Source organism: Triturus cristatus, chromosome 8 (genome assembly GCF_964204655.1).
Source record: "Triturus cristatus chromosome 8, aTriCri1.1, whole genome shotgun sequence".
NCBI lineage: Eukaryota > Metazoa > Chordata > Amphibia > Caudata > Salamandridae > Triturus > Triturus cristatus.
The window spans coordinates 1,583,560,449-1,583,581,423 of record NC_140591.1 but is presented as its reverse complement, the minus strand read 5'-3'; the positions used below and the strand labels follow the sequence as shown (position 1 = coordinate 1,583,581,423).

The window sequence follows — 20,975 nt, the reverse complement described above, 5'->3', positions numbered from 1 at the left end:
CAGACAATCAAAAACTTCACTGTCCATGTCTCCAGAGCACACTGCTTTTCGGGGATGGTTGATCACATTTCTACGTTACATTTTTAGGTCTCAGCTAAGCAGCACTTGCGCAGTCTATTCGAGACATGCTGTAGTAAGGTATGGACTTTAAGCTCCACCCATTCTCCGCCCATCTTTTCAATTGGCTCCTCTTACTGTCCTTTGTAAATGATGGCTTTTGTTTCGTGATTAGGCTTAGTAGTCCCTCCTTAATACCTCCCTCTCATTTGTTGTTACCTTTTACATGTGTCCTTACTCTCTAGGTTTCATCAACAGTTAGTGAACACTATTTAGTTAATTAATGTCTTGCTGAAGCAGGAACATGATGTTCAGCTTTTGCAACCCGCCCTGATTTGTAGCTGCTGTACGAGGCATGACATGTTATGCTGCTTCTGCAACCCGTTACGCTGCAGAGGAGGTCATTTTATTAAAATCTGCTTTACTGTAAACCGCTTTTCTTTTCCATGTATTTACTTTTGTAGCCGCGCTTTAGGCTTAAACATCTGAAGCAAGAGCACAGCATGCTACCATTGCTACAAAAGTCAATGAATAGAAATAAAGGAGGGCGGACACCGCATTTCTTTTCCATTTATTTACTTTTGTAGCATTCGCAGTAGCCGCGCTTTGGCTTAAACATCTGAAGCTAAAGCACAGCATGCCGCCATTGCTACAAAAGTCAATAAATAGAAAAAAGGAGGGTGGACACCGCATTCTTATCCATTTAATTACTTTTGTAGCAAACGCAGCACGCTGCGCTTTTGTTTTAAACATCTTAAGCTAAAGCGTACCGTGATTGCTACAAAAGTAAATAAATAGAAAAAAAATACGGCGGCCACACAACTTTTTTTTCTATTTATCTACTTTTGTAGCAATCACGGCATGCCGCGCTTTAGCTTTAAACATATGAAGCTAAAGGAGGGCATGCCACCGTAGCTACAGTATCGCCTTTCTTTTCCATTTATTTACTTTTGTAGCAATACGGGACGCCACGCTTTAGCTTTAAACATCTGAAGCTAAAGTGTGGCGTTAGGGGAATGGATTTCTGCAGTCTTTACTTGCACCTGCGCAGTGTTACATCTTCCTCAGTCTTGCACGTGGAGTTTCAGTGTGTGCATCATGGATTTGAGCGAGTTTGAGCAAGACAACAGCTGCAGCGGCAGGCTAAGCTCTACCATGCTTCATGTGTGTGTCAGCGAGGCCTGTTGCTTTGGAATAAATAAGGCAGGCCTGGGCCTGTCCTGAAGATGAGTTGTATTCTTCATTATTGCAGGGTGCAGCACCTTATATGGCTAATAGAGGTCCACAGGGACATCTAGTAACATGCGAAGGGGCTGCACCCTTTCCTTACTTCATGGATTTTCTTTTATTAGTTATGCTACTGGAAGGATATTTTTTAGAAGAAAAAATTCTAACAAACATTCTCATTTGCAACGCCAACAGCTCTAAATGTAACAAATGTGAGACCTATTGCATTGAAAATGCTTGTTCTTTCATGCAACAAGGGCAGACTCCTCACCAGTGCATGTCTCTCGGTCAGACGTCCCATTGCAGTCACATGCAACTCCCATCTTCATGTTCCACATACAATAGGAAGAGAGAGTCACTAGCTCCCTCTCTTGGGACGCTCAGACTGTCAGGACTGAAATGCATTGCTGCATGCCCAAGTCTGTTTACAGTATTCTAGTCCCTGCTGTGTGCAGCGCCCACGTGCACAGCTGTCTCATGGGATGCACTGCTGCCTCAGGTCCACAGGCCTGTCTACCACCGCTGCACCTCTCCTCCCACGCAGGGCCCGCCTCTTAAAATACCACACTGGTTGCATGCGTCACTTTGTGGCGCCTTGCATTGCCTGCACACCTGCATGCATTGCTTCCTGCACCTTTCCTCCCTCGCAGGGCCTCCCTCTTAAAACAAAACACTGGTTGCACTCCACAACTGCATGCTTTGGAACTTGCACTTCTCCGACCTCGCAGGGCCTGCTTCTTAAAACAACATCGTGGTTGCATCACTTTATGGAGGCTTGCATTGCCTGCACAACTGCATGCAGTGATTCCTGCATCTCTTCTGCCGCGAAGGACTGCCTTCTGAAAAGAATGCCTTGGTTGCATCACATTGTGGCAGTCTGCATTGCCTGCACAACTGCATGGATTGGTTCCTGCACCTCCACTTCCTCGCAGGGCTGGCCTCTTAAAACAACACTTTGGTTTCATCACTTTGTGACGGCATGCATTACCTGCACAACTGCATGCATTGGTTCCTGCACCTCTACTTCCTTGCAGAGTCTGTCTCTTAAAACAACATCTTGGTTGCAATGCACAAACAACTGCATGCATTGGTTCCTGCACCTCCACTTCCTCGCAGGGCCTGCCTCTTAAAACAACACTTTGGTTTCATCACTTTGTGACGACATGCATTACCTGCACAACTGCATACATTGGTTCCTGCAGAACACCCCCCCCCTTGCTTCTCTTTCATGCGCACGTGCATCCCGCCCTCCACCCAGATGGTACGGTTTGTATGTAGGGTGGACCGCGAGTCCTGCACAGAGGACACGGAGGCAGCACGTATTCCTGTACGGAAAGTAGTCCGGGAGGGGGAGGCTTGCAGGGCAGAAGGGCCGACACAGTGTCTGGATGTGTGCATGGATAGGGGTGTGTGCCGTGAGGGAGAGGGCTGTGATGGAGAGGGGATGTAAGAGACAAGGGGCGACACAGTGTCTGGGCGTGTGCATGGATAGGGGTGTGTGCCGTGAGGGAGAGGGCTGTGATGGAGAGGGGATGTAAGAGACAAGGGGCGACACAGTGTCTGGGTGTGTGAATGGATAGGGGTGTGTGCCATGAGGGAGAGGGGTGTGATGGAGAGGGGATGTAAGAGACAAGGGGCGACACAGTGTCTGGGTGTGTGAATGGATCGGGGGTGCTCCGAGGGGGTGTGAGGGAAAGGGGGATGTAAGAGACAAGGGGGCACACAGTGTCTGGGTGCATGCATGGATATCGAGGTGTGCCCCGAGGGGGTGTAAGGGAGAAGGGCGTCACGGTGCCTGAATGTTTACATGCATAGGAAGCAGTGCCTGGAGGGAGAGGGGCTGTGAGAGCGGAAGAAGGGGTGATGTGTCTGAATGTGTGCGTGATGAGGAGGAGTACCCGGAGGGGCTGGGGCGATGAAAGGAGGAGAGCAGAGCTGCGGACAGTGTGTTGCATCGGAAGTGCGTCCCCTAAAGGAGTGTGCACCCCAAAAGAGTGTGCCCCGCAAAACAGTGTGCACCTCAGAAGAGTGTGCACAAAGGCGTTTAGTTTGAGTACGGGGGAGGGAGGGGGTGGCGCCCTAGGTCTGCACCGGCACAGTACTGGGGGTGCAGAGGGGGCTTTGTTTGGATGTGGCACGGGGCTGTGGCGACAGATAATGGAATGTACACGGGCTGTGCACAGAATGTGAAGGATGCACCTGCACTGCCTAACGGCACCGCACTACCGGCGCAGACACGGGGATCCGGGGGGGTGGGGGGCGTGCAGACGGGACATAGTCACAGACAGGGTTGCACTGGCGGCGAATGGAAGGTGCACAGGACTGCCTGCGTACAGGAGGTGCAGGGCCAGTCTCGCAGACAGCGTACAGAGAGAGGACAGACAGGGCTCGGGAGGGTGCTGTGTCTGTGCACGGGAGGGTATTGGAGTGCTGTGTCTGTGCAGACAGGACCCGGCAGGGAACTGTCTCTCTTCACTACGTGTTCTGGGGTGCTGCGTCTCTGCAGGGCGTGTACTGGAGTACTGTGTCTGTGCAGACACGCACCGGGAAGGCGCTGAGGGTGTGCATACAGGGCAACGAACAAACACAGCTGTGCATGGCTCCAGCAGACAGGCTACGGTAAGAGTGCGGGGCTAAGCAGACTATGGAAGTGCATGGGCCGTGCAGGCGAGACCACGGAGGGTGCACGGCTATGGATAGGGTTGCAGGGCTATGCAGGGTGGCTGCACGGCTATGCAGGGTGGATGCACGGCTATGCAGGGTGGATGCACGGCTATGCAGGGTGGATGCACGGCTATGCAGGGTGGACTGTACACAGAGCTGTACAGACAGAGCATGAATGTGGAAGAGATGTGCAGGGTGAAGGGAGGTGCAGGTGAATGTGAAGGAAGGTGCAGGTGAATGTGAAGGAAGGTGCAGGTGAATGTGAAGGGATGTGAAGGGAGGTGCAGGTGAATGTGAAGGGAGGCGCAGGTGAATGTGAAGGGAGGCGCAGGTGAATGTGAAGGGAGGTGCAGGGGTCTGTGAAGGGAGGTGCAGGGGTCTCTGCAGGCAGAGTATGACTGTGGAAGGGACTGTGCAGAGTGAAGGAAGGAGCAGAGTCTGGATGTGGTAGGGGTCGTGAAGGGATGTGCAGGGGTCTGTGCAGAGTGAAGGGAGGTGCAGGGGTCTGTGCAGAGTGAAGGGAGGTGCAGGGGTCTGTGCAGAGTGAAGGGAGGTGCAGGGGTCTGTGCAGAGTGAAGGGAGGTGCAGGGTCTGTGCAGAGGGAATGAAGGTGCAGGGTCTGTGCAGAGTGAAGGGAGGTGCAGGGTCTGTGAAGAGAGGTGCAGAGTCTGTGCAGAGTGAAGGGAGGTGCAGAGGTCAGTGCAGAGTGAAGGGAGGTGCAGGGGTCTGTGCAGAGTGAAGAGAGGTGCAGGGGTCTGTGCAGAGTGAAGAGAGGTGCAGGGGTCTGTGCAGAGTGAAGAGAGGTGCAGGGGTCTGTGCAGAGTGAAGAGAGGTGCAGGGGTCTGTGAAGAGAGGTGCAGGGGTCTGTGCAGAGTGAAGGGAGGTGCAGGGGTCTGTGTAGGGAGGTGCAGTGGTCTGTGCAGGCAGCGCAGGGAGGGTGCAGGCAGCGCAGGGAGGGTGCAGGCAGCGCATGGAGGGTGCAGGCAGCGCATGGAGGGTGCAGGCAGCGCATGGAGGGTGCAGGCAGCGCATGGAGGGTGCAGGCAGCGCATGGAGAGTGCAGGCAGCGCAGGGAGAGTGCAGGCAGCGCAGGGAGGGTGCAGGCAGCGCAGGGAGGGTGCAGGCAGCGCAGGGAGGGTGCAGGCAGCGCAAGGAGGGTGCAGGCAGCGTAGGGAGGGTGCAGGCAGCGCAATGAGGGTGCAGGCAGCGCAGGGAGGGTGCAGGCAGCGCAGGGAGGGTGCAGGCACTACTGCGGACAGTGCCCGGACAGTACAAGGCACACACACTGCCCCCCGGCCCCCACACCCCAGCCCCCATGCCTCACCTGTGCTCCGCTCGGTGCTTTGTCTCCGAGGCTCTCGGTCGGTGCAGAGGGCGGGTCCGGGTGGGGGCAGGAGGGGGCCCGGGGGCTGCAGGGCTGGGGCGGGGAGAGCCGTTGCTCCGGCGGCCACGGGTAGCAACAGGAGCCGGCAGCGCCACACTTCCGCTCCCCTCCCCTCCCGGGGACAGGAAATGAGGCCGCGGGCCGCCAGGGGGCGCTGAGCTAGGAGCTCACTCCCAGCCCTCCCTCCGGCCTGGGGAGAGAGAGCCGCGGACGGAGTGTCAGGGTGAGGGGCACAGGCTTGGGGCCCTCTGCATCGGTGTGGGGGCTGTCTACAGGGGCCCAGCCGGGCCAGAATCCGAGGGCCCCGGTGTGGGGCCTTAGCCAGAAGCTGAGGGGTCTCCGGTTGGGGAGGGCCCCTCTTCCAGGACCTGAGGGGCCCGGCGTGGGATGCTGCCCTCTGCCAGGGGTTGAGAAGGGAGAGGTTGAGGAGGGCCCCTCTTCCAAGGTCGGAGGGGTCCGGCGTGGGGCCCTTTGTAAGAAGCTGAGGGGCCTCCGGTTGGGGAGGGTCCCTTTTCCTGGGTCTGAGGCCCCCGGTGTGGGGTTGTCAGAAGATGAGGGGCCTCTGGTTGGGGAGCGCCCCTCTTCCAGGTTCTGGGGGGCCTCGGAGTGGGGCCCCTTCCTTGGGTAGCGCCTCCAAGGGAGGCGTACCCACTAGTCCGAGAGGTCTCCAGACGGGGGGGTCTCCAGGCGTCTCTCTTCAGAGTCCCATTTGCCCCTTTGAGTCTAACCCTCTCATCGCCTCTTTTTCCTGCTTACCTATGTTCAGGGTAGGTGGGGTACATACACGGCGACACCCCTATTTTTAATGCTTCGTCGTTGTGTACCTGCCTGCAGATCAGGAAAAGTTGATGTTGGCACTGTGCCATTGGAACCACTCTTCGACTAGCCCTACTGGGCATTTATGCACTTCCGGTGCCTGTAATCAAGGTTCACTGTGGCCTGCTCCCCGGTCACTCCCGGTTGCATCTATAAGGCACTTGACATTACTTCCGGACCTATAACCAGTGCACAGCGTGTAGGATATGTTAATCCTGTCTGTCACCAGTGCACGCCTGTGGGACTCGCCTCTGTGGTTCACAATAAAGAACATTTCTTGGCTGCCTGTAGTCTTTGCAAGCCTGTGAGCTGCTGGGTGAACCCTATAGGACGTTTATCCTGACTTCCCGTGACCTGTGCGTTACTGTGGGCTGCTGCTCCCTCTCCTGGGTGGACCATCGCAAGGAACGACTGACATCTCCCTGGCGTCGCTAACTCTCAATTACAAAGTGATCATTGTTATTTGGATGGGTTGGGCATTAGCCAATAGGCTGCTTGATTTTTGACTAGCCACATGTGTTTATTCTATTTTTGTTGTTGTTTTGTTAGTGGTGAGCAAGACGGATATTTCTTTGGGAGAAGTCCGACAGGGGCCTGAAATGGAACTGACAGCCATCAGCACAAGGCGAGCTATGAAAAGTATACCCTGCAGCAAAATATTAGCATAATATCACACAAATTATTTTTGTTGCTCTAAATATGTCATTTTAAAATGTATCGACTCTTTAAAAATTAAAAACAAATATTTTTTTTAACATTGGCGTCTTTTCATTGTGATCCGATAAAAGAGCAACATGTTTTATGTAGCCAGAAGTACTTTTTAGTATCACTTAAGGACAAAAGATGTTTTGTAAAGCTGCTTTTAGCAGGTCCTCCTCTGTGCTGCAGCTCCTTCCTCCTGTTTCCCTTGTAACAAACAAACACTGGCCTCTCCCAGGCACCACTGCATAGTGTGCGGGGCTGCTCGAGAGACGCCCAGTCACGATCAAGGATTCTTAATGTGACCACTTGGTCCAGCCGACACTAAATTCATTATTGTTCTTTAATTGAGATATTTTTATTCGGGCCACGCCGCAACATCGTGGCATTTAGTGAGCAGTCTGAGGCTGGACTAGCCACTTTCAAGTAAGAGCCTCAACTCCTCCCTGAGTGCTACTTATTATATTTTATTATTAAAACCCCAAATAATGACATATGTCCTAGTATCTACAAAAGTGTTTCACTCGTGCTATATCAGATTCCCGAGACACAGCTTTAATTGCTGTGACCTTATTACCATATTTCTATCAGGCCATCCATCACAGTTAAATGCCATTCTGGTATTCCCCTCAGTAAGACAGATGTGCACTGAATGTATCGTGCAGAAAGCGTACCTAGCGTGTTTGTATGTAAGGCTCCCGTGGACCCACGGCAGCTGCGACAGTAACTAATGCACTTGTACTCCGCTGGCAGCAAAAGACGCCCAAGCATTAGAAGCAGAGTAAAATCAGTGCTTTTAGGTTTCCACTGAGAATTTTACCTCCTGTGGGTTTCAGGCAGGTTTAATCGGGTTAATCTGGAAACCCTAAATATAACACACCACAGGTATAGTTGAAGCACATGCAGGTTTATAGACCAGTGCATGATGAAGCAGATCTGTTCCTGACAAAGGCACCTTTGATAGTGAAAGACTAAATCTTAAAAGAAGTCTTAAGGACACTGAAGATAAGAGTACTCCAGTGCAGGAGTCGCCCTTCCTTAATATGGATGAGGAAGCAACAAAATCCTGTCGGGAACTACAGATGACGGTTCTTCAAAACACCCAGGAGAAACTAATATACCATATTATTCACAATAGGGATAGAACGCGAGCTTGTGCCCTCACTGCACTGCCTTTTCCTTACCCTTTTGCCCAAATGAACAATTATATCCAAGAGGAGACTGAATCGAGATAGAGATAGGAAGATCTTAGTAGATATTCTGTTTTTCCCAGTGCTGGTGGCAGCCATATTGGTTGGCGGGTGCCATATTGTTTGTTGGGAGCCATATTGGTTGGCGGGTGCCATATTGTTTGTTGGGAGCCATATTGGTTGAGCCCAGGAACGGTGCAGACCAGCCCATGGGCAATTTGTTGGGGGTGCAGCAGGGGCAGTGCAAGGAGAGAGAGCACCAATGATTGCAGTGAGGGGCAGTGTGACAGGCACCAACATGGCTGACAGTTGTGCAACAACTGCGAGGACTAGAAGAGAGGATGGCATGACAACACATCATCTACCACCTCTGGCACAGTCTTAATCGACCCCTCACTTTTCTGAAATGCAGGCTCCGAGCAGTCGGGCAACACAGTTCCCCAATATCCAAGAAAGGCCCCAGAGATTTTCCGTAGACTTGCAAACTGTTTTTAATTTTATAATCATAATTTAGCGGATGTAAATACATTGTTGCATGTTATGCATTGAGAGGTCAAGGAAATCCCCAAAAGGTAAAGGAGGAACTTCAGTCTGTTTTTAAATCTTATGATCCTAATTGGACTGTCTTTGTTGTAACACCTGGGGAGGGGAGAGGCTGGCTGGGTCCCAAAGCCACTGTCCACAGCAGGCATGTAGGGACAATGCCACCTTCACAGCTGCAAGATGTTTCAAGAAATAAATGTTTGTTGAGCGCAGCCACTAGTCTGTTCTACTGAAATTGAGTAACAAAAATTAACAATTGTAAACAAAGCAAAGATCTATATTTGACTCTTGTTCTAATAGTGTGACCACGTCTGGACCTGGTAGAGTGGCGCGAGAGCTGCTTTTGTTCAGTGATTGGTTCTAAAAATACAAGAGGATTTGAGAAGCATCTGCATAGGTTGGAAAATCACAAAAAAGTCTGATTTGGTTTCTGTAGCCAATCACTGCACTGCTGTTCACGAAGGAAAGTAAGAGTCTATCGCACACAGACTCTTTTCTTAACAAATGCTGTTGTTTCTGCAGTCGGTCTGGGGGAGCGGCAGAGGCAGGCAGGGTGCACCAGGGAGCAAAAGAGCCGAGTGAGTCCGCCTAGGAACTCCTGCTTCAATTGTGGTGGACTCGAGGCTTCCAAAAAGCATCCCAGGGTTTCCTTATAACTATTTGATTGAGCTCTGCCGACTCTACATAGGGGCCCACCATTTAGGACTGACCCGGGGAGCCAACTGCTCTATACACATTTCAATCCCTATAGACCAGAGAGGGCCCTATGTGCTATGAGTCATCAGGGGAGAGCCACACTGTGCCTTATTGATACTGGTGCTGGCTGACCCTCTCCGAAAAACACAACGTGTCCCTCTCTTGGGAAAAATAATTGATGCAGTTGGCATTTCAATGATATGTGTTCCTCACCCTGTTATTAATCTGGGCCGCTATTATACATTGTGCCCAAGTGGCAAAACGGGTGTGTGCGCCTGCTATGAGTGCCCCGGAGGCACAACTGTGTTACAGAAGTGGCCGCAGAAGCTTGTACGTCCCCTTCTGTAATACAGATGGCGCTGGCGCACATGTTGTGCCACGCTATCATTCAAGGGTGTTCCCTGGTTTACAGGGGAGCATGGCGCCATGCAAATGAGGGAATCTGTTTGCCTCTGCGCTTGTGCCATATTACCAATGTGGGTGCAGAGGCAAACGTGTCTTTAAGAGGCGCACTTAAAGTGCGCCAAAAATGGGGCGCATCTCCTAAAAGCAGCTCTCTTTGGGGGGGGGTGGGGAGGGTCCCATGGACCCCTCAGACATACCCCTGCAGGCGGCTGCAGTCACTAGTGCACCCCCTTGCAAGGGGATGTCTAATCCCCCTAAAAGTGCAGGCAGGTTGCCGCCTGCAAAAGTGAAACATGGTGCCGCTTTTAAACAGCTGCTCCATATTTCACCTGAATGTGCTACCCCCAGGGCAGCGCAAGTTCCTGGCTGCCCTGGGGGCAGTGCATTAATTCAAACACGGTGCACTTGTTTGCGCAGGGCGCACCTTTTTAAAGGTACATTGTGCCACAAAGCAGGAAAGTGTGCCTTATTCGTAATTTGGCCCCTGGTGTCTCTCTCCTTGAGTCCATTTACCGACCAGCAGAGCCCCACCTCTTAAGGTATTTATTAGTCGGAGATCTTCTCTGTAGAAGGAACTGTATTGTGTATTGCATTAGCAACAGTGTATATTTGTACGTTTCAATTGAAAAAAAAAATGGTTTAGATGTGCTGAGTCATACTGAGGGCTCTTTTAATGTCAATGACGAAGCAAATGCTTCACCTCAAAATAGGGTCGATGCAAGTTCCTTCATCTTTGTGGCCCCGGCATGCTTGGGATATATATGCTGTATCTTTACTGCAGCTCCTGTCAAGATAACATTTGTAGTAACGTCCATGTATACCACACTATCTCTTCTGTCTTGAGGTGGAAGCAGGTATCCACCGGGTAATTGCTGCTCTTTTAAAACAGAAGGTTCTGATGCCCACTGATGGCCATGTACCCATCACGAAGGCAGGGAAAGAACCCCATCAGATTGCGCAAGATCTGCGTGCCATCACGGCTGTAATGTGGAATTGCGCAGTGTTTCCTTGGAGCGGAACCCGGCAGCCGTTCTATCCTGTATCTCACCTACCGCCCCATGGATCACTTTTGTCTATTTGTGTTCTGCTTCGTTCTCCATCCCTATTCCATTCCAAAGCATGGAACCTACTACCACCCCACCTGAGGTCACTTGAGACAGAGACACTGTTCAGGAAGGCCCTGAAGACCTGGATATTTGCTGCCCCAGAGGAACTATGCCTCTCTCTTATCTCGGAAAGCTAGTGCCCCTCCCCTCCCCTTACCTCCAAACCTCCACAGCGCCAGGAGGCTCCTCACGGAGTGACAGCCCGCGCTTTATAAGAGACAACTTACATTACATTACATATACCCTGAACGTCAGTTTCTATTCACGTTCTCCTTCAGCGACTCGCAAATAATATAGCTTGAGTTCCACAGAGGTCTACAAAGTCACCCTCCGTCACGTCACAAGTTCTGAAGAAGGGTTTAGACCCCCCGTTCTGTCCAGGTGCTCCTAACCTGGTTCCATATGTTGATGACTTGTTGTTTGCCTCTGATTCCTTAGATCAATGCCAACATGAGTCCCCATATCTGCTCTCTAGATTAGCTAAGCGAGGGCACAAGGCTTGTAGAGAAAAGTTGTCACTTTGTTTACCCCGTGTTCGATATTGAAGTCCCACCATATGCTGCAACTACCAATCGCATCAAAGCTGTCCATAATCTAGCCTAAATTGTTAGTTTCTTAGGGTATTCGCTCTTTTGGGGATGGCTGATGATTGTCGTCAGTGGATTTCAGAATATGCTAATAGTGTGACTCTTTCACAAGAACTTGTAACAAAATATACCAATGACCTTTGCTGTGGTTAGTGGAGGCAGAGCAAACCTTTGTTGAAAAATGCGTGGGCTTCTGTCCCTTCTTTGGGTTTGCTTGATTTCATGAGACCTTTTGCATTCCATTGGCATGAAAGGGAGGGCTTTGCCCTCCGGGTGTTGGTGCCGCCCCATGGTGACCAAAAGAAGCCTGTTGCCTGTAATTCCTCATGTCTTGATGCTGTGGCTTTAGGACTACCTGCATGTGTGTGAGTAGTAGTTGCAGCTGCCTTTCTCGTTGAAATGTCTGAAAATATTACTTGAACGCAGCACATTATAATGTCCAGAATTTCTAACTATGAAATATTATGACCCTCTTCCTCTCCAATTACCTTGCTAGATGCCTTATGGTGAGTCCAGCTTCACTGTTTCCCACATCTCTTAAAGGGAAACCTTGCAATTACCTCCATACCCCTGCCCACCTCACAAAACCCTGCATTGATCTCACTTGTATACCCCTCCATAACAGTGGCATTGTTGATTATGTTCCCATCATCCATCTCAGAAGAGTGCAGTCATTTAAAGATCCATACAAAAGTTGGAGATATGATGTCAACTCTGCAGTTCTCATCTCAACAGGAAGTGGCATCACTGTATTTCTCAGAATCCTTCTCTACAGGAAGTGATATAACTGCTTTAAAGCCAAAACACATTTAACAGCAGAAGCAAGCAAAGCAGACTCCATTCTCTATCGTCCATCTGTATAGAAGGTGATATTACTGCAGTTCCCAGCATCCACCTGTGCAGCATCTGACATCACTTCGGTTGCCAGCATCCATCTGTACAGGAAGCGACATCATTTTTTGCCTTCTCCATCCTTCAGTCAGCTTCTCAAGCATCCCACCGCCGCAGCATCCATAGCAAACTGCAGACACAGACGAGGGCGTTTCCTAGTGAGGCCTGTTGAAGCCTTGGGCCAGAAATCCAGCTTCACTTCAGTCTAAGTAAAATATCATTGCCTCTGCCAGCATCCACAGAAAGACACCTAGATGAGACCACACAAACATTCACATAGCATTCTCACAACACATAGACCCAGCCCCATCCAACTACCCACCAAACACCCTCAAACCAGAGAACACAAGCACCAGACATCACAAACCTCATCACCTGTCGCAGTCTTCATCACAGAAACGTGGCCTACCCTCCTCCCCCAATCTTGCATATCGTCCTTCTCAAAGTCTAAAGGATCCAGTGTGCAGACCATTATCTTAAGAATGGTAGAGGCCTCAAGGTCATCCATAAATTCTCCAGGTCCAGAACGATAGGAAAGTAAGCAACACCGAGCCCATGGAGCGTCTCACACTGCACTTTCCCTATCAAAGTCCAACAGCTTCCACCTCAACTACAGGCCTCTTGTAAAGAACAAAGACTTTATAGATGATTTCTCAGAACCCTTTAAAGCCTGATCCATCCAACATCCCCACACCCGAGCCTCGGCGACTTCAACCTTCCAGACAACCTAAGCATGGAAATACAAGAGACACCTCGCCAATCTCAACACACAATGTGATCCCGCGTGTCGCCCAATCAACATCCTCTAAAGGCCACTTCTTATAATGCGTCTTCTCAGCATCGTCGCCATCCAACCTAAGCATTCCGTACTCCTGTACTGGATCAATAACCTCCCTAACTCCCTGCTAAGCATTATCCCAACACATCACAGTCAAACCAAAAGACAACAATAACATCTGAAGTCAGCACATGTCTCAACAACTTAAGTGCATTTCTGGAAAACCATGTGAACATCCATGCTCCAACCAAAATACATAGGTACAAGCCAAACTGTTCAGCAACCTAGTACTCCAAAGGCCTCTCCAACAACAAAGGCTCTAACGCAGACAGGAAAGGCAAACAAACAAAACCCCTGGGAACCCCACGCTATTCAAGCCCCTCTGTGCAGCACGTAGACAAATCATCACATCACCCAACGTCAAGTACTATATGAACACCAGCAATGACGCTGCCAATAGAAGCGGAACACTCTTCAGAATAATGAGGCACTCCATCAACCCCCTGTCTGAGTCTTTAATCCCACATTTCAAGTGCTGTCGACCACTTTGTCAATGAAACAATATAGAAAATCTCACAGCCCAAAATGCAACAATAGTTTCTCCTATAACGCTCACTTCTCCATGCTGCGTCCCGCAGTGGTAATCCTTTGAAGATGATATTTTATCTTCCTCCTTTCATCAAAGCCCTCTGGAGATGCGCTCTCACCCTGCTCACCATCGCCACCCAAGGCCTTTTCCCTGAAGCTCTCAAGGCAGGCGAGATCTTCCCAGTCCTGAAGAAACCCACCCTAGACTTTGACAATCTCACTAACTGCCAACTCATATCTTAAGAACCCTTCACGGGCACGGTCAGATAAAAAGCAAATCATGCACAATTCAAGATCCGTATCAACTAGCTCCTGCATGACTACCAATCTGGCTTCAGATCGCAGCGCAGAGGGCACTATCTTACACATCGTAGACACTCCCCTCTTGACCCCTGGCTCTGGATATTACTAGACCTCTCAACTGCTGTGAACACCGTCGAGCAACCCACTCTCGGCCACACCCAAAAGTCTCAGATAGGATTCATTGAGAGTTTCCTTCACAAGTTCTCCTACCTTTCCATCCGAAACCAGTTGATTCCCATGGGCATCTCCAAGTCCAAGATCAACTCTTAAGTGTGCTGCCCACCCATCTGCTGAAGATGAAGTCTCTAATGATAATACTTCTGCTGACTGCACATCTAAAAGGCTGCTTTATCCTATAAATGTTCCGTGATGCATGTGTCTCAAATTGTTGAACTCCTAAAGCTCATCCTAATACGATCTTGTCGACTTAAAGGCGCAAGTGCTTGAGAACGAAAAGATGGCATACACAAGTTACAGGTGTCATAGACTTCCGGATTGGCTGTAGTGTGATAGGAGTGCTAAAACGGTTGCACCTAGCATACTGTTTTGGCACGATTATGTCGCAGGATTGTTAATGTCAGTCGAGGTGTTAATGCAGCGCTTTGTCACTTTAGAAACGCACTGTATTTCCAGCAATATGGTGCCGCCCTGCGTTTCTCCCTGCACTGACGCAAAATTTAGCCGCCTAGTGCCAATGCAGGCACTCTTGCACCATAGTGCAAGGGTGCCTGCGTTGTGGGAATGATTGTTTATGTGCAGGAAGTTGTTCCTTCCTGCACATAAACAATCATAAATGGCGATTTGTAACTTCTCTGTGTGCTGCTTTCTGCAGCACACATAGAAGTTGCAACTTATATATATATATTTTTTTGTCAAAATCTTTTTATTGGCTATTACAAAGATACACAACATTTTTAGCTCAACCGAGCTCTGATCCCATGCCTAGATCATCAGTTATCTAAAGACAATACACAGCTTTTTCACAAGTTCTCAGCATGACTATTCACGTTTTCCAGGCACAGAAGTCCTATCATTACCGTGCCTATCATATGCAGTCTACATATCCCGAGTCCCGGGCTCCATAATCGGGAGCTAACAAATTAAACACAGCGAGAACAATTAAACATTTCCGTGCCACCCTGTGTCCATTACCCTAAAGTGATTGAGGGGAGCGTAGAGCGGGCGTTATCCAGGGCCCAGAGTGCCCAAGGGGCCTACTGCTTCAGGCCCAGGGTGTGAGGGGTTGGCAACAGGGACCGCACATGAGGGGGTCAGTGGAAGTCCTATGGACCCTGGCTTCCAGGGGGGTCCAGACCGTGGGCAGATCTGTTATATCTGAAAGGGGTGAAGGATCCGCAGCGTAGGACCACAGGCAAAGAGAGGCAACCCCCGACAGGTAACCCACCAATGGACTCCAGATGCAATCAAAGCACTGGCGGCAATCCTCAATAATATCTGTCATCCGTTCAAGAGCTAGGGCTCACCATAATCGGACGCACCATTGGGTAAAAGAGGGGGCCTCCGGCTTCTTCCAGGCTGCTGCAATTGCCATATTAGCCACCCCCAAGCAAAGCTAAATAATGGAGCAGTCCCACTGTGTTTGGTGCTCCAGACTGGGGTCTCGCAGCCCCGAAAGAGTGTGTTCTAGGGAGTCTGGGATTGGGTACCCCAGGATCTGTTTAATTTGGGATAGAATTTCTTTCCAGAAAGGTTAAATGGAAGGACAGTCCCACCATATATGACGGAAGTGTAATGGGCTTCTCTCAAGAACAGGGATCCGATATATTTAGCAATGTCTTTAAATAAGGATCTCCACTGTTTCTCCGCTATATGGGTATGTAGCATGGGGTCCCAAAACCCTCTGTGTACCGGGGCTTGAGAGGGACCCACCTTAAGAAGAAGAGTGTAAATAAAAGAGATGCAGTCCTTAGTCGCGTTGCCGGATTGCACGGATCTCTCTAACCGGGTCCCTGGTCGCGACCAGCCTGACCTGGGGTTGTTGCACCCAGTGTTTTTGCTGGAAATAGTGGTATTCTTCTGTGGGTGGCAGCTTAAAAAGAGGCGGACAGTCTGCAAAGGAGCATAGTTCTCTTCGATTGAAGAGATCAGACAACATGGGGCATCCAGCCTCCCTTTATTTATCAAAAGGACCCTCTAGTATAGTTAAAGTGGATAGGGGTGTAAGGGGATGGAACGGTCGTTAGGGGCAATGTCTTGGTGACGAATTCCAACACTTTGAGAGTAGTGGCTGTAGGGGTGCTAAGATAGACATTATTTGGCCTGTCTTGTTCTGTTTTCCAAGGTAGGTCTCAGATGGTTCTCCCCGCTATCTGTCCATATGGAGCCAGTGTTTATCTGAGAGTTTAAGGGACCACTCGGCCAAGACCATGAGTTATGCAGCTCTGTAATAGAGAGGGAAATCAGTGAGGGAGAGACCCCCGCGAGGCGTGGTCTAGTCAATAGTCGCTGGGATAAGTAGGCCCTTTGCCACTGCCAAATACATTTTGTGATCATCCTCTTCACCTCTGTGAACAATTCTCTGTCCACCGTGATCGGGAGACCCTGAAATAGATAGAGAACGTGAGGCAGAACGTTAATCTTGATCGGGTTTATTCGGCCTATCCAAGTTATGTATGCGGAGCCCCCTTTTTTAAAGTCGATTTGAGCTGCCGCAGCAAGGAGGCGAAGTTGGCTTTATAGGGGTCTGTTAGTTTGGGGGTAATTTTAATGCCCAGATAGGTAATTTATTTATGGACACATCACAAGAACGATGCCTCCCCAATGGCTGTCATCATCTCTAGGGGCATTGTCTGGGTTAAGTAGAAAAGATTTGGAGAGATTAACTTTAAAACCCGCTACTTTTTTGAAAATTATTAAGTTCAGCCTGTATAGCCAGCAAAGAAGCATTAGGGTCAGTGATAGGTAGCAAACCATCATCTGCAAAGAGTGACATTTTGTGCTCATCTGGACCGAATTTGATTCCGCATATTTCATGGTTAGATCTTATCCGCGCTGCAAGTGGTTCAATGCAAAGGGCGAAGAGCATGGGTGATAGGGGTCAGCCCTGTCTTGTGCCCCTTGATAGATTAAAGAAGTTTGAGGCTACTCCATTTACAAGAAATCGGGACTTCGGGGAATCATAGTTACCCTTTACCATGCCCAGGAAAGCCTCACTGAACCCAAAGCGGCATAAGGTGTAAATTAAGAAGGGACAGTCAACCCGGTCGAAGGCCTTCTCCACTTCTAAGGATAGTAAGGCTGCCGGGATATGTTTCTTCTGTACTTTGTCAATTAAGTGCATTGTCCTGCATAGGTTATCATGGGTCTGGCGACCCTTGATGAACCCAGATTGGTCAGAGTGGATTAGTGTAGGTAAAATGTCTTCCAATCTGCCGGCCTGTATCTTATATTTATTTTAATGATTGTTTATGTGCAGGAAGGGACATCTTCTTGCACATAAACAAACATTCATGGCGCTTTGCAGCATACATAGAAACAGCAAAAACGAGGGGAAATAAAGTATTTCTCCTCGTTTGGCGTGTTTAAGACCAGGTTTTCTCTAGTCTTACTTTTGGGGCTGTCCCATATTTGCGCCAGCCTTGTAAATAGGGGGCAGCGTAAAAACCAATGGATTTTGGGGCGGAACGCCCACTGCAACACTCATTGCCCCTACCTTTCAGGCTTAGTATAGCGTGAAAGGATGCCTTATTCACATGTTAAGTGGCTTAACGCTGCCTTGTGAATAAGGCGAGGCCCCTATCGCCACAGGAACGTCATAAAAAGTGATGTTCCTGCGGTGATAGAGGCTTGTAAATATGCCCCCATGTGTTCTGCACCTTATTTCCCCTTCATTGTGCACACACTATTTTCCCCTTCATTGCTCAGTAATATTGTCACATCTGTTTGTCAAATCTACATCAGACACCAACCCAGTTGTTCATCCAGCCCCTTAGGGACCAGTTGACCACATCCATACAGATTTCGTCCAAATGTCCTGAAGCTGTTCATATGCCTACGTCCTCGTGCTGGTTTACATGTTTTCTGGATGAGTGGGTCCTTGTGCACGAGCTGATGCTGTCACCGAGGCCAAGAGACTGATATGAGACTTTGTCCCCAGGGTCTCAATTCCACTCAAGATCAGAAGTGACAACACAACAAATTCTGTGTCATCTGTAATTGAGGCAATGTGTGAAGATTTAGGGATCCAACATTTCTATTGTGCTCATCACTCTGAGTCCTCGGGGAAGGTAGAACAATTTAATGGGGCATTAGAATCAATGTTCCCTCTAATTATTTCCCTCTGTGTGCGGCACTGTAAGGTCTCTGTGCGCTGCAGCCAAGGCTGTGTGCGCCAGTAACCCGACCGCGCGTGTGGTTGCAGCAACACATATCAGTGCAGATTGTATGAGTATTCATGTTAATCGCAGTGCCAGTCATGTGCTGCAATTACCATGACTACTTTCTCAGAGGCACACAATACTGGGAACAATGATTAGAATACATTCTCCAGAATATATATCAAGTAAGAGCTCCTGAATGGCCTCACGCCTTACCTTTAGTTCCTGTCAGTGGCGGCTCCTCCGCTAAGGCGGAGGAGTATCGCCCCACTGCTCAAAAGGAAAAATAATATGACAATTACGTATCGTTACTATCATTTTATTTTTCCTGTTGCAGGCAGTGGCTCTGTTTCATGCGGGGCGGGGTTGGCCAGAGAGGGGAGGAGTGCTTTACACTCCCTAAGTGCGCATGACTGTTTGGCTGCCCTCTTGGGCCATGCAAACAGTTCATGCACACTTTGGATGTTCCCCGCCAGGCTGTAATGCACAGACTAGTCGGGAACATGCACAGGTTCCCTGTCTGAGCGCCGAACCACAGTGCTCAGACCAATCACAACGCTGCATTGCAGCATTGTGATTGGCATTGGGGAGCCCGGGTGCTTCCTGCTGCTTGCTGGACTGGAGACAGGAAGAAGGAAGATGAATAGAACGGGGAGAGGCAGTGGCCGGTCGTTCCCAAGTAAGTACTTTTGTTTTCTTAATCCCCTCGTGCCCACCACCCCCGTCCATTAGCAGCCGCTACTGGTTCCAGTGCTGATGAGCGCCACTCCTTACCAAAAGACAAAGATGAACTAGTGTGAGATTATCATGCCCAGATCAATGATTCTTCCCTCCACTCTTCCAGAGTCTCCAGGTTTAGAAGATTCACACTTGTCTGAAGGTGTCTCTAAAATACTGAAGACAGCTTGTTCACTGTCTGAACAAGTTCTGTTCCCAGGTTCAAGCTGAGCTGTCCCCAACCTGACTGATGTTTGCCAAGATCTCCAAAGGGGTGACTGGATTCACATCAAGATTTACCAGGGAAAGTTGCCACTTTAATCGCTTGTGGTGAGGTCCATCCTAGATTCTGCTCATGACATACACTTCTGTCAAGTGCCAAGGACTCCCTCAGGGATCCAGGCTTCACCCTGCAAGCGCAATGCAGAACCAAAACACACCGGACCCGGGGGAGGAGCACCTGCCCACATGGGCACACCATAGAAATGCAGCAAGGGTGCAGCCCCTCCTCCTGCCGATAGCTACAGCCTGCAACCCTAGTAGTGGGAAGCCTCTCAGCTACCTCATCCCTCAGTAGGCCCTGCAGGCCCTCTTTGCCGCAAGCTTGTGTGGTTGAAACATTGTGTGGGGGCAGTTACAGGAAGTACTCCACTAATGTCTGCCCACTCCAGAAACAGGCGGTCTATGCACAAAGACAACACCCTCCTGCAGGTCCTCGATCTGTACAATCAGGTCATAAATCTTCCTTCATGATGGTTGTGTTCCCATGTGCTCACTGACTCTAATGGGGTGTGCCTATCATTCAGATACCTTCCGGAAGGGAGAGAGAATGCACAGAGCAACACATGCAAGGCACTATATTCTGGAGTGCGATAACTGCACCAACTGTGTTACCCTTCTGCCTCAATTTAACGTCTGCTGTCCACAGACTGGTAAGGAAACAAATGACAACATTTATAGGGGAGGCAATGAGTGTAATGTGACTGTACCCCTAAACTAACTGCCACAGTCCGTTTCACAAACTTACTCAAGTTGTGAGACTAAGAACTATTCTCCCTTCTGGGGCCATATCACATAAGGTGCCCCGGGGGCACAGCTGGCGTTTGCGCCCGCTTTGTGCGCCCTGAGGCATGTTGGTATTATAGAAGGGGGTGCAAACGCATGCGCGTCCCGTTCTATAATACCGATTACTGGTGCACTTAAAGCGCCAGCACTATCAACACAGGGTGTTCCCTCATTTGCATAGGGGCGTGCCCTCATTTAGTCAGGGATTTATAAAGCACGCTACTCACCCGTGAGGGTCCAAGGCCCTATGCAAATGAGGGAATTCCTTTGACTTTGCGCCCACGCATATTGCAGACGGGGGCGCAGAGTCAAAGAAGCCCTCAGGAGGCGCACAGACAGTGCGCCATTTAAAAGGTGACGCACTGTCAGTAGGCCCCCCTGAAAGCAGCCCTCTGCAGTGGGTAAAGGGGGTCCCATGGACCCCCCCAGACATCCCCTTGCAGGCGGGTGCAGTCATTGACTGCACCCGCCTGCAAGGGGATCTCTAATCCCTTTTGAAAGTGCAGGCGGGTGCCCCCTGCACTGTGAAACACGGAGCAGCTGCTCTGTGTTTTCACATGAATGCGTGCCCTGGGTGCAGCGCCAGTTTGTGGCTGCCCCCAGGGCAGCACATTCCCTATAATGGGGCGCATTGGCATTGTTTGCGCCCGGTGCACCTTTTCAAAGATGCGCTGGACGCAAACAATGCCAATATGTAATACAGCCCCTGGTGTACTGTTCACTTGATGTGGTGTTTCTGATCAAACTAGAACTTAATACGTTTGTGGCAATAGTGCCTACCTCTCTCTACCAAATGACTGGTTCGGGTCCTATTATTGTGGATATTTTGTACCCATTATTTGACATTTTATTACACCCTTTCCTCCCTTGCATGGGAGAAAGAAAATAAATGTTTTAGAGACTGTACAATTCTTTGCCATCT

General features: G+C 49.8%; 1 protein-coding gene across 2 annotated transcripts in view; it reads right to left on the bottom strand.

Moving 5' to 3' along the window:
• LOC146806248 (uncharacterized) overlaps positions 1–5,457 on the bottom strand; it is a 377,938-nt gene extending 372,481 nt beyond the window's left edge. The window contains exon 1 of one of the 2 annotated variants that reach the window (XM_085623498.1): positions 5,273–5,457. The gene's annotated coding sequence lies outside the window, so the exon portion shown is untranslated. The remainder of the gene's footprint in view (positions 1–5,272) is intronic. The other variant, XM_085623504.1, reaches the window with a different exon arrangement.
• Positions 5,458–20,975: the final 15,518 nt, after the last annotated feature.